At 33.7% G+C, this 14288-nt stretch overlaps 1 protein-coding gene across 1 annotated transcript in view; it reads left to right on the top strand.

Moving 5' to 3' along the window:
• LOC129220418 (cadherin-like and PC-esterase domain-containing protein 1) overlaps positions 1–14288 on the top strand; it is a 285857-nt gene that overhangs the window by 95444 nt on the left and 176125 nt on the right.

The raw sequence follows: 14288 nt of genomic DNA on the forward strand, positions 1-14288 counted from the left end.
TTTTATCTCAAATAGTTCGCGAGTTATGAGTGTTTTAGCAAACGGCTCCCCCACTGCTTTCCCCCCTCCCCCGGGGTTGTCGACCACCCAGGGGGGCGACGACATGTGGTTTCATAATCACCATCGTGCCTGTAACAATAATCAGAAATAATATTGCGTCAGCCTTTCCACGCATGCTCAACCCCCTTCAGATCCTGGACTAAAAGGCATGATAGACGTCACGGAATGTCGACCTCGTACCTCTATGTACCGTTTATCGGGCCGCTAGCGCTCGCTCGAAAAAGTTTGCTTGTCGTCGCGAAATTTCAATAAATAAAGCTGATTTATTTTTTAATAAATAGTTTAAATCCTGTTTTTATTAAAATTGTTAGTCTACCGTGACTAAGAGGTTGCTTAGTCTTTAGTAGACGTTGCTTAAATTATAAAGTAGTTGGAAAAGTATGATTATTTTATCTTTTCATTCTTTATAAATGGAGATTTTTCAATTATTATTTTTTTTCATGATTACAATTTTCTATCATATTTAAATTGATATTCATATATATATATATATATATATATATATTTTAACTTCTTCAAAAATATTTTGAATCATCTCCTTTTAAAATACTTTTCGTAAATGGGGAAGTAAAGCTGTTTATTCATCTACTGCGAAGAAAGGAGAAGGGAAGGACATGCCTTTAATAACCTTGGGTCTGGGGCCTGGGCCTGAGTAAGCCCACTATAGTGGAGGAGCCGACAAATCCGCCATTTTGGAGCAAACTTGATCCAGTGCTTCGCGGCGATAGCATTGCTGCTGATGTTTATATTTCTTTAGCATATGTTAAATTGGGTCAACAGATAATAGCCATCTGCAGAACTGAAAAATCTGTCTTACTGCATTTACTGGAAAATAACAGATTTTTTAAAAAATAATAAGCACTTTTCATAATGCACTCAAAAGTACAAAATAACTTTTCTGGGTCAGAAAGGACAATTTAAGAATTCCTGTAGTTTTCAAAAATTTCCAAGAAAATGACACCACAAACGAAGAAAAGTGCGGTTCTATTCATGTAGAGAATGTTTTACCATTATCTAGCTTTCAATCATAAATTTGAGTGTTGAAACACGCATTTTTTTTTTCCTTAATGGGAAAGTTTGGTTTAAAATGACTTGAGCGCACTTTTCTTCGTTTGTGAAATCTTTTTCTTTAAAGAATTAAAAACTACAGGAACACTTAAATTGTCCTTTCTGACCCAGAAAAGTTATTTTGTCCTTTTGAGTGCATTATGAAAAGTGCTTGTTATTTTTTTTTTTTTTTAATCTGTTATTTTAAACTTTTTCGTTTTCAAACAAAATTTTACTTTAGAATTTGATTTTTTAGCGTTACGTTGTACCTTAAGGTTAAACAAATCATTTAATAAAATTCTGAAGTCTGTAAGTGGTCTAGTTGCTGAGTATACGCAAAAGAATGGTTCACAACATATAAGTAACTTGGGATAAAGACCCTAATACGTCTTTTTACTTAGCCCCGTTATCGATTATTGGCATAGATGCATAGATAAGGATAAAAACCCTAAGAAAGCAACGTCAGTGAATAAATTTCATTCTTGCTCCAGAGAGGACTTGATTCAAAATTTTCATTATGATTACTATTAACATTACATTTGCAAGGCAACAAAATTTGTAACAATGGATTTTATATTTAAACATTTAATGAGGAAATTACATCAAATTTGCTATTTTCCATCCTGACCGAAATAATGATGTTACTTCAGAATTTTAAATTTTCAGCCTTAAGTTGTACCTTAAGATTAAGCAAATCATTTAGTAAAATCCAGAAGTCTCTTAGTAATCTAGTTGCTGAAATATAAGCACAAGTACGCCTCAGATTACTCCATGACAATCAGGCCAAGTGTAATAAAAGTGCTTAAAAACATCAATTCTGAACAACAAAAATTTCTCATGTATGATGGATTCTTTTTATTATATCTAATGAAAGAAATTCCATCATCTAATGATATTTAGAAAATTATTAAGTATGTTCAGCAGTATTCGTAGTAATTGTTTTCGACACGTACCCCGTTTCCTTCCATAAAAGATAACGAACATATCGTCGCCTCAGAGCAACAGTAAGATATCTAATCCCAGAAATAACATTAAGATATCTTACTGTTGTTCTGTGGCGACGATATATCAAGCGGAACTCACAGAGGTCAAAAAATTCAGATAGGAGACTCTGCAACACGTCCCTCTGACTTTTTGAATCAATTAAAAAATATTACTTTTAAAGAAGATTTGCTAGAATATTTACTAACGAACTGGGAACGAGATAACAAAGCAATTTATTTTGAAGATAAATTTGTGTATATTAACTGCAAACAGTGTTATACATTTGAAACCATCAACAGAAAAGTTGTAAAAATAGTCGATCATACTCAATCGTACCCCAGACCGCGAAAAATCCGACACAAAAATGATTTACCATCTTTGTAATTTTTGAAGAGCTGCAGCCTCCATATGACGTCCACCTACGATGTTCAGATACTGATGTATTAGTTATAATATTGGCTAACATGAAGTTTTTGAATTCTTAAATAAAGGTCTGGATGGAAGTTGGCGTTGGAAAATCATTAAGAGGTATCAATGTCTCTGAACTTTACAAGAATTTAGGAGAAACCGTTTGTTCCGCCTTGGTTGCTTTACACGCAATGACTGGTTGCGATCAAAATCAGGCTTTTTTCCGAAAAGGAAAAGTTCGACCTTACGTTCTATTTACAAAGTCGGAAGAATACACAGGAGCGTTAACAAATTTGAGTATGCCATCGCACAATGTAAAATGCATGTCGCAAATTCGAATACAACTCGAAATTTCGGAAGAGTTGCGCGCCGAATGTACAGACAAAATAAAATGGAAAGAATTAATGATGCAAGAACCATGACGTTTTTAGAAGAGTATAAAAATTTTGAAAAAAGATAAAGTAATTCTCGAAAACGTAAAGAGTTTTGATCCGTCATCCTTAACCCTATGTTAGTCTGAACTTCGTGAACATTTCCTCAGAACAGCTTGCATTTCGCAAATTCGGACAAATTTTCATTTAAAAAATCTGACAAGCTTATCACCTCTTGATTGTGGGTGGAAAATTGAGGACAACTGAACAGTTTTTAAATGGTTTACTGAAAACAATTACCGCAAGCAATAAAAGATGTTACATTCGAAGCATAGCCTTCTGCCTCCCCACGTCGAATTTTCGAAACATCGCTTCGAGGTGCACTCTCCCATGCTACGTACTAACTTTGTGCCAAATTTCATGAAAATCGGCCGAACGGTCTAGGCACTATGCGCGCCACAGAGATCCAGACATCCTACAGACATCCTCCGGACATCCAGACAGAGAGACTTTCAGCTTTATTATTAGTAAAGATTAATTAATATGTAAAGAACTGTTTATTTGATTATTTTTAATTATTTATTATGTAAGATCGATGCACAAAATTTTATTTCATAAGTACTTGATCATAAAAAATTAATAAATAAAAGAGGCATAATTTAAAAGGTTAAGACATTATTAATGAAAAATGAACTTCACTATAATTTTGTACATAATTTTAATTTTAATAAAATAATTTTTAATTTCGTTTCAATGTTAAAATTTTTTTTTTAAATATACTTAAATCATTGATACTTTTCCAACTACTTTATAATTTAAGCAACGTCTACCAAAGACTAAGCAACCTCTTAGTCACGGTAGATTAAAAATTTTAATAAAAACAGGATTTAAACTATTTATTAAAAAATAAATCAGCTTTATTTATTGAAATTTCGCGACGACAAGCAAACTTTTTCGAGCGAGCGCTAGCGGTCCGATAAACGGTACATAGAGGTACGAGGTCGACATTCCGTGACGTCTATCATGCCTTTGCAACATAACACAACTGGTAGACTTTTGTTTTTATATTTTATACATTGTAAACAGTTACTAAAAAAAATTTTAGGCTTATATATTTAAGTCAAAATTGACTGATTTTTCGCACCTTGCGTGGGTGGTAGACACGGCACGGCAACGCTTCGGACGCGGTAGACATATATTTTTCGTTATGTTTATACGTAATCAATAATATTACCGAATTTCAGCCTTATATATATAAGACAATTTCACAAGTTTTTGCAACATATTGCAAAAATTTTTATTAATTATTGCAACGATAACTTTTTGGTAGACTCGCGTTTTCTTCTTTTAAGTAAACTAATCTAATATTTAAAAAAATTCTGGCCTTATATAAATAATGTATTAAAAACTGTCGCTATCTCCCCTACTATTAAGTTTCTGGATCGTTTAAGAGAAAACGCGACTAAGAAAGACCGTTTAATCTTTTAAACACTTTTTTGTGCACGAAGACTTATAAACGTTTTTCTGTAGGTAGGAAGATTTTCTATTCTAATTTACTTTTTTTTTTCTTTTTTTTTTCTAATTTCATTTTAGTAATTTGAAACTCAGAAAATTTCAAATGTTTGAAATTTTCTGTAACATGGATTAGTTGGTAGAATTAAACTTTACTTTAGGCAATGAATGAAAAACAGTGGACTAGCCGTATGTCGCGAATTGACTTACGCGAAATAAATTCAACACGACTTTTTCAGGAAGAGCGTATTTCGGAGTTAAGGCGGACTCCTCGCCCATAACACAATATTTTTCGGAAAACGAAGCAAGGCGCGTAAGTATCGGATTTTTTTTTTTTTTTTTTTTTTTTTTTTTTTTTTTTTTTAAATGGCTTCTTCGATGATTTTCATCTCTTTAACATCGCTGGAGACAAGTTTCCATCAAACCCTCGCATTGTTAGTGCATACAAATAACCACTATTTTTCCATTTGTTTTTTGTTTAATTCTAAGAGTTAATTAAAAGTACAGACACCCAAGCGCGCTGCTTCATCTAAAGCTAGTGAAAATGGGAAAAGAAAAAAGTCTCTTACGTGAAGAAAGATTTCGTTGGATGGTAACATTATTTTATGTCTAAAAAGTCAGTATTAAAAAAATAAATAACAGTAAAAATTCAGTTCATTATGAGGGAAACAGAAATATGCAGTTAAGGAATGGCTTAAAACAATTTGAAGGTTGTTTACAAGTATCTAAAATAAGTGTGCTTGCTTCAAAAAGTCATATACAAATACATGTCGCTTTCTTCAGGGTCCTATCCAGCCGGTTACACCACAAATAGTGGTTGCTACGGTTTTATTTGGAGTGCGATATGGCACAATGTTCGCCGAGAGAAAATGTATAAAACACAACCAAAGCACTGCACCTCTATGATCCATCGTTTATGGGAAAGCTGCGAAACATGAGTATAACGTCATATCTAATGTACCAAGAAAAAAGTTTTATTTTTTGCGTATGTTTACCTACGCAATGATCAAAATGTTCCTCAAATATCGAGACACGCCACTGTACACATGTTTTCCCTTGCATTGGATAAAACGTCAGACCGTTTGCTCGTATTTTTAACAAAAACTGCAGGTCATTAAAAGAGAATTTTCTTTTGTCATCCCTGTTTTATTCAACACTAGTGATACCCGCACGGCTTTGCCCGTAATAGAAAAATTAAAAGGCCTTTTGGTTCGCCTGTATATTTACAAATAATGTATGGTGAATTTTCTCGCCAATTGGCTTGTACCCATGTTACGGTTCCACGTTATGATAATTTCGTATCTCGCCAATTGGCTTGTGTTCATGTTACGGGTTCCACGTTATGATAATTTGGTAAATTACTCGTCCATCTTATAATATTTTTGTTCATAAAATTGGAATAGAAAAAGAACCACATCGAATTTTCGAAAAATTGCTTCCAGGTCCACACTCCCATGCTACAAACTAACTTTGTGCCAAATTTCATGAAAATCGGCCGAACAGTCTAGGCGCTATGCGCGTCACAGAGATCCAGACAGCTTTATTGTTAGTAAAGATGATTCAATACTAAGCAATAATTTTCAGATCAGTAAAACAAAAATGTTTCATTCGCAATCTTTAAAAAGTCTCCTTTTTTCACTTAATAAAAAATCACGAATAAAAAATGGCATAAACTTTTCAGCTGAAGAAGTGAAAACATAACACAGTGAACCTCGTTTAATTGAATCAGTGGTTAATTGATTCAACCCCTTAAATAAATCAAAGTGTCAAAAATAGAACAAAATCCAGCTTTATTAAATTAGCAGCTTTATTGAATCACCTTTTATATGGAATCACAACTGTTTAGATCAAATATGATTCATATAAGCGGCTGCCACTGTACTTATTATTTTTTTTTTTTTCAAACTTTCGGAGTAAGCTCATATTTTACTCATTCTCGAATTAATTTCTATTTGGTGCAATTCGCTGGAAGATTAGAAAATTTCCATGAAATCGAAAATTTTGCAACTTTTTCGCCATACCAAAAACATTAATGTAATTAAATAAAGCTCACTTCCCAACTTAATCAAACCATTAATCACCATCTCAAAAGAAAAGTACAAGTACCGAGAAAATCTGTCTGTTTCCTGTTAGTTAAAGTATGTGAGTAAATTCTCTTCGCATTCCTTTTTTAGGTTGAGCATAATTTTTCGTAACTTACACATTTGCATTAAACAATATACATTGATGTAAGCCTCATAAACGAGCATTTCGAGGTTTACTATTACAGCTCTGAAAAGATCAACTAATTTACTTCCTCAAAGTAATATTTTCAATAAAAATAAATACTTAGAATAATGGGAAAACTTTCAAAATCAACTTATCATATTTTACTCAATTTCTAAATAACTTCCAGTTGATGAAATTCGCTGGAAGATTCGAAAATTTCTCCGAAATTAGAAATTTCGCAACTTACCCGATGCGAAATATATCAATATAATTAAAGCTCCCTTTCCAAGTCCACTTTACCATCTTTGCATTAATCTGTATGATCTCAGAAAAAAAATTTACACGTACTGGCACAAGTTTCCACACAGTCATATCCACAAGAATTCCTCATTTCTCTTCAAACCTCCAGGGCTAAGAGAATAAAATTTTCCTTCAAAAATTTTGGCGTGACTTTTCCCCGCTTTGTCCCGCGGCGACTATCATTCACAGCCCAGGAAGAAATGATTGCGGTTTTCTGCCCGAATAGGGAAAGGTACGGAAAATAAAAATTTGGAAAATGAAAAATATAGTTGAGGTAACTGTAACTGTGGGTCAAAGGCTCTGAAGGATGAGAGTTTTTCACTTGAAGTAATATTTCGTTATTCTTAGGTTTTTTTCCATGATAATTCACTTTTTTATATGAAATTTGGATTTTTTTGAAAAAGAATCCGAAATTTATTTTCTAAATACTTTCATGTAAGTGAATTAAACTAAAAATAGAATTATGAGTTGGATTTGCTTTGCTTTTTTTTTCGAGTGGGGAATGAAAAGAATGGCATGTTATTAACAACTTAGAATCATTTTAAGGTAGTAATATTACTTTAAATAATGCAGCGGGTTTAACGATGAGAACAAAATAAAAAAAAAATAGAGTCGCCTGTTTCTAATTAAAACCTCAACGATACATTTCAGAATGTATATTAGTTTGTAACATGTATATAGAGAGAGTTTCAATTTCTAGAATATGCTATTTTGCTATCCATTTACCTACTCTTAACTGCCCCCACACTTAATGTGTAACAGAAAAATGACAAATACAATTCAAAGTAAAGGGGCTCAGGTTTTTCGGTTTTAGGAGCGAGTAAAGACGGAATAAATTTAAAAATATGTCGGATAGACTTGAGAAGATATTCAGGTTAAGCTCAGAGCCTAATGTGAGAGGGGTTTAAAGAAAACGCTAACGCGCCCTCGGATTTTCCTACGAAGATACCAGCATTGCATCTGGTTAAGTTACAAAACAATTGCTGTAATCACTTCAATATGCAAAATATAATAATAAAACATATTTATTCACAAATGTAAAACGGGTTTGCTTCTCATGAATTTATTCCTTTACTCCAATTTATGGCTGAAAATAGTTAATCCAATCAGTTTGCTTATGTGCGCGAACTTAAACAACAAATTTGAAGTACTGACCGACCATTTTCACCTTGAAAAATTGGCTAGCGATCAGTAAAACGAAACCAAATGAATCCATTCAGTAGAAAAATGATTTTTTAGCTCATTTCCTTTGATAACTTTCTTCTGAAATTTGTGAGTTGGTTTTATGATTTCAGTAGGTCTACAAAACACAAAATGGTTGGAACTTTCTAGAATAAAATAATAAAAGGATTATAAGCTTCTATGTTTTAAACTAACATCTAATAAAGGTATCGAGGGCGTGCACAGAAACAGCACTTTTGGGACCTGTCACAAATGAATTTTACTAGCCCCCTTCCATAATGTTTACCCTCCCCCCGCCCCCTGTGCCATCCCCTGGACGTATGCACTTACGTCTTGAAACCGGATGTTCACCTTCAACAGTGGGAACGCGTGTTTTGATATCACAAAAGCTTTCGCAGTGTTCAGAAATCGTGAAACAAAATCTTATTTTTTAACTACCACCAGCATGTATACGGGATGCGTCAAAAAAAAAAAAAACCGGGCAAGCAATATTTAATTCAACTTAATTGAAAATAATAAAATTAACAAAACACAATCAATAGCAATATGCGTAGACCATAAATTTCCAAGTGTAGCAATCCATACATTTATTCGTTTTTAAACTGGCTGCTGTTGGCAGTTAAACAGAAGTACAACCGCTTTTTACAATTTTCAGCCATTGGGTGCAAATCTTTTTAAACTACACTGTAAAAAAAATCCGGAAACGTTTCTGAGTATATCGTGCAGCTGTGGTTCATGAAAGTTTCAAAAACGTTTCTGAGTATTTCGGAATCCTCTTTCTGTAATGTCCAGAAACGTGTCTGAGTATTTCGGAATCCTCTTTCTGTAATTTTCAGAAACGTTTCTGAGTATTTCGGAATCCTCTTTCTGTAATGTCCAGAAACGTGTCTGAGTATTTCGGAATCCTCTTTCTGTAATTTTCAGAAACGTTTCTGAGTATTTCGGAATCCTCTTTCCGTAATTTCCAGAAATGTTTCTGAGTATTCTGTGCAGCTGTGGTTCATGAAAGTTTCGAAAACGTTTCCGAGTATTTCGGAATTCTCCAAACAATTTTCAAAAACGTTTCCGGGAATTTCGGGATCCTTTTTCCGTGATTTTTTCTAAAATATAATTCTTTATTATAGTATTGCATACCATATCAGTTTCAATTCTTTCATATCTAAGAGCAATAATACAAGCAATTTTAGAATCATTCGTGATTTTTTTTTTTTTTTTTTTGGAATTTCTAATGACAAATAGCATGGTTAACAGCATAACATATGCACAGTTATAAATTTTTGAAAAATTATGAAATAATCTAGTAGTTTCATTCCTAATCACAAAATCGTCGGGGAATTGGAGTGGGGGGTACCTTCTGAAAAGTGGGGATTGTTTGTTAAACAATCTTAAACTTCAGTTTTTCTCTCAATATTTTCAAGACAAAACTATCAACATATTGTATTTTTAATGCAGAACTTAAAAACACATCTTGTATCAAACTTGATAGCTTTTATCTTCGGATAAAATTTGACAGGACTTACCTACCCTTCGCGTTCCGGAATTCGTTCACCTCAAGTCAATTTCTCTGACGAACAAAGTGTACCGAAAAGTACCAACAGAGAAATTGATGAATTTAAATATGACACCAAGTCCCCCTGCTGGAACCATTCGGGTTGATTCTTCTGTTCTTGCCCTTTTCCAGCTCATCACAAATATAAATACTTATTCAAAATAGGTTACTGTTTTATTTTTACAGTGTGCGCAAAATGCATTATATATTTTATTTATTAAAACATTGAACTCTATTACATGATTATTCCATTTCATATATACGAGAATCCCCCCCCCCCTCACCATAAGAGTGATGGTGCACTCATAAAATGCTATGAAGCGCCCCCCCCCCCCTTGAAAAAGCAACATCATATACATTATAAATCAAAGTATCATATACATTATAAATCAAAGTATCATATAAATTATAAGTCAAATACTTTAATATGGTGTAAAAATACAAAATTATTTTATTAAGACTTTTTTTTTTTTTTTTGCTTTTGATAAAATTGAGGCTCGTAAAACGAAAAAAATGAAGACACTTTTAAATACATATATGTATCTATTTGTTAAATAAATTAATACACATTTAACTAATTTAAAGCGTTTCGCTAATGCAAATATTTAAAGAGATATTGTCATTTAGATAAAACTGAAGCACTATGTTCCTAATTACAAGAGATAGTTTTTTTTTTACTTCATACAATCTAGCTACACTGTTTACAAGAGAATGAAAACATGCAACCTTAAAGACGAACTATCAAACCTGACAATTTGCATATTATAACATTTAATTCATAATGCTTGATACATAAATGTTCAGCCAAATATTAACTGAGATTGACACATAAAAACAAAGTACACAATAACACTTATTTAAATTGTTTTATAATCTTCAATTCATAAATTTTACAGAATAAAACTAGACACACTTGCACTTTAAATATGTGTTCTATGTAATGTAAAATATTTTCAAATTGCAATAGTTCACAACGAAAAAATGACACTAAAGAAAATAGTTTTTTTTTTAACGAGATTTATATGAACTAAATCTCTTTAAAGTAATAGAGTTGCAAAGCGACTTACCTATTCGTCGGTGGTGGTCTTTTGCAGGCTTTGGTCACCAAAATGGTGATTTTTATGACAGAATAAAATTCTGCCAACAAAAATTACCCATTTGGTAGAAAGAAGAAAAGTATCCAAGAAAAAAGTAAATTACCTACACAAGTTATGCGACGCAATGAAATTACATGGCGTCCTCTCGGCAGTTATTTGGTTTTTAATTTCAGTTTGTATTCCTTCCGCGAGCATGCGTCGAGAATTTGCACTTCGTACTTAAAAATAAATGACATAGCTTCAAATTCAATCTCATGACGATACATATGCAAGAAAATAAAAGACTTTAAAATTACCTTCAGTGAATTCATGCGAGGAACAAAACTTCTACTAATCCCATTGATGAGTGTTACTTCGCATACATGAGTCAGCACTTGTTTTCATTGCGTGCTTTCGAAAGTTTCAGTTTAGATTTGCTGCTGGACTATAAAATTGCCGTGTGATCTGTGCATGCGTCGACTCTTACTTTCTTGCTAAACGGGAAACGTTTTTGATTATAGCAGAAAACTGCGGAGGGCGTACGAATCTGTGTATTACGGAAAACTGTTTTGTATATTCAGAGAGTGTTCCGATATTTTTTACAGTGTAGAGATTTCAAACTTTTGTGTGATTTAGACTCTAAAATAGGCCATACATTGTAATCCATGGGATTAAGGTTTAGCCAGTAGAGTGCCCACTCTACAGACATCATAACAGGAAAATTCACCTTGCACTTTTGGCTTGCACTCTAGTATTTTTGGTGAAGTGAGGTAGAGCGGAGTTTCTAAACGAAACGCTCAGTCTGCATTGCCAAAGGGCATATTGGCTCATAGAAGTACAACAGCTTCTAAAATGTACCACTGGTAGACTTTTTGATTAGTTTTAACGCCCTCATCCGAAAAAATCAGCGATTTTTTTTTTTTTTTTTGTTGCGTGTGCAAATTCAGCCACACATTTAGACCGACTTCGGATTTTGCCGATGTTCAGCATTTATCAAAGTGCGTGGAGTGTCTACAGACCAAATTCTATCGTTCTGAGAGTTATGAGCTGGTTGAACGGTAAAGAGCTGCTCATCAGTCAAAGGAATCTTTCCCCAGCGGTGACTTGCGGCCCGTCTGAAAAGTTTTTGGCATCTTTGAAGCAGCACAAATTTGTTTTCTTCAGAAAAAGGCTTAGCTTTCTGGAAATAGTAGAGCATCTGTCTGAGCTCAGTTTTTGCCCTTAACCGCACTGATACGTCATATATTCCCGTTTCACCAACGACCTATCTCATGGAAACACGAGGATTTCATTAAACTCACTTTTTGTTAGCCTTACGATTGACGGAGGTGTTCATTGCACATTTGATTCTCATCCTGGACGTCGACTATCATTTTCAGGCTCCTTGAAACGGCATATTGCATCAAACACTGTTTGCCGACGTCATCAAGCAAACAAACTGTCGTTCTCCTTGGCTAAACAGCTATAAAAAGAAGATCTTTTGCTTGACATCGTAAAAATGCCAAATAGCAAAACATAAACTACGAAGTTGAAAATAAATTGATTTCTAAATGAAGTGTGAGACAAAAAGAAATAAAACACACTCATTAAAAAGTAATTACAGTTTACTTTCATTCGATAATACAAACTTTGTCCGAGCTTTTTTGCCGCACTTTATATGTCCACGAGCAGTTTCGCATAACTCTTGTAAGATAGATTTGATTGAAAAATAGCTTAGCTTTTATTGCATTTTCAATTGTTGTTTCTGTAACGGTGGGACACATGTTTCTCGCTGAAGCCTTCCAATGGGACACATGTATATTGCACTAAAAAAATTTCCAATTCATTGCGATCATGAGAATGTTAGAGACGAAGGACTGGAAAAAAAAAATATTTCTTCATTTTTGACGAATGTCAAACCAATACGGAAATTTTCAATAGAATTTTTTATTACTTTATAAAGATTCGATTTATAAAAAATTTAAAATGTGTTAATAGAACTTAGATTTTCTCCCTCAAACCTTTAAAAAGTACCACAGACGTTATCGTGGCAAGTGTACTTTACGTTCCTTATTTTTAACTCTGCGGTCAGTTTGATTTTTAAAAAATGAGAGATTCGGCTCTTTACTCTGTTTTGATACCAATATTCTTTGTCACAATAAAGAGTTAATTTTATTTATTTGCTCACCTAAATATTGAACACAATGATAATTAACTGTTCTATGATTTTTACTATTTTCTTTCAGCCTTTGAACTGAGCAGCCGTCTCAAAGGCTGACCAACTTTAACGTTGGTAGATATTACGGGGTGCTGCGTGTGAAATTTGTATTTCACGTGTGCATAATATCTTAACTTAGGTAAAAATATTTTTTCCATTGTGTACCTATTTGTTTTAAATTTAACAAAAAAAACCCCTTCAAATAGGTGAATCAGTTTGGGAAGCATACAAAGAAAAAAATAACCTGTCTCAGAATCTGATGTTTCTCAAAATAGAAAAGAACAAAGTTCCGCCAAAAAGTTTAAAATTACTTTAGTATAGTACGGTCCTCGAGTTCTTTTACATTCAAGTCAAACAAAAGATAACTTTATTTCAGGATAAATTTCCAACCCTTTTAAAAGTTAGTTAACATTCTCGGAGTCTGAAAAGCTCACATAATAAAGATAGATCAAAGGTCTGCTCAGTCCTCCTTTTTCAAAAAGCAACATGTCAGCTTAATGATTTCTTAAACAGCAAAAACGTATATTTGTAGATACATTCATAAATTTGTTTAAAGAGTTCGCCTCTCTCTAATTAAAACTCTTATTTCATCTTCAAATTCGTACAGTACAATCAATACAAGATCTCCTTCTAGTTAAAGAACAAAAAAAAAATTACCATGTACCATAAGTAATTTCCGCCCAGTCGTTCCCCAAGGGCTCCTCATTTCTCTTCAAACCTCCTGGGCCAGAAGAACGAAATTTTTCTTAAAAAAATTATCGTGCGAGTTTACCCCGTTTTGCCCCGCAGCGACCATCATTCACAGGTGAAGAAAAGATGATTGCGGTTTTCCGCCCGAATGAGGAAAAGGGCTGGAAATAAAAAGTTTACCAAATGGAAATCAGTTGAGGTAACTCGAGAACTCTGGTGCAAGGTTTTCCTGAACTGGAAACAAGGAACACTTCAGTGTGTCTCTCTGTTATTCCTTGCGGAAAGTTTCGCTATAATTGACGTGTTAATTGGATTTAATAGGGGTTGTGTGTTGTTGTTGTCGTGTGCCAGCTAGGCTGGCAATTTGGGTTGCGTTGCTTCACTTTTCCAACTGTACCGTAATTTGGTATGAAGTCCGACTTCCACAGTACACACATGCCATAAGGGCCCTTTAGGCAACCAATCACAGCATAACAACACATTCACACTAAGGACAAGAGAGAGAAAGTATACCCGTGACGGAGTCGGGATTCGAACCCGGAATCTCTTCATCGCAGTCAGACTTCTCTGACCACTAGACTAGGCGTGGAGGGGGGGGGGGCTTAATTTAAAACAGGGGTTCAATTTAAAAGCAGGAAACTTTTTGTTTAGGTAATGCGTCAAAGTTGAAACACAGTAAAGACTTGACTTACGTGAGGGATGCG

This window comes from Uloborus diversus, chromosome 4 (assembly GCF_026930045.1).
Source record: "Uloborus diversus isolate 005 chromosome 4, Udiv.v.3.1, whole genome shotgun sequence".
Lineage (NCBI taxonomy): Eukaryota > Metazoa > Arthropoda > Arachnida > Araneae > Uloboridae > Uloborus > Uloborus diversus.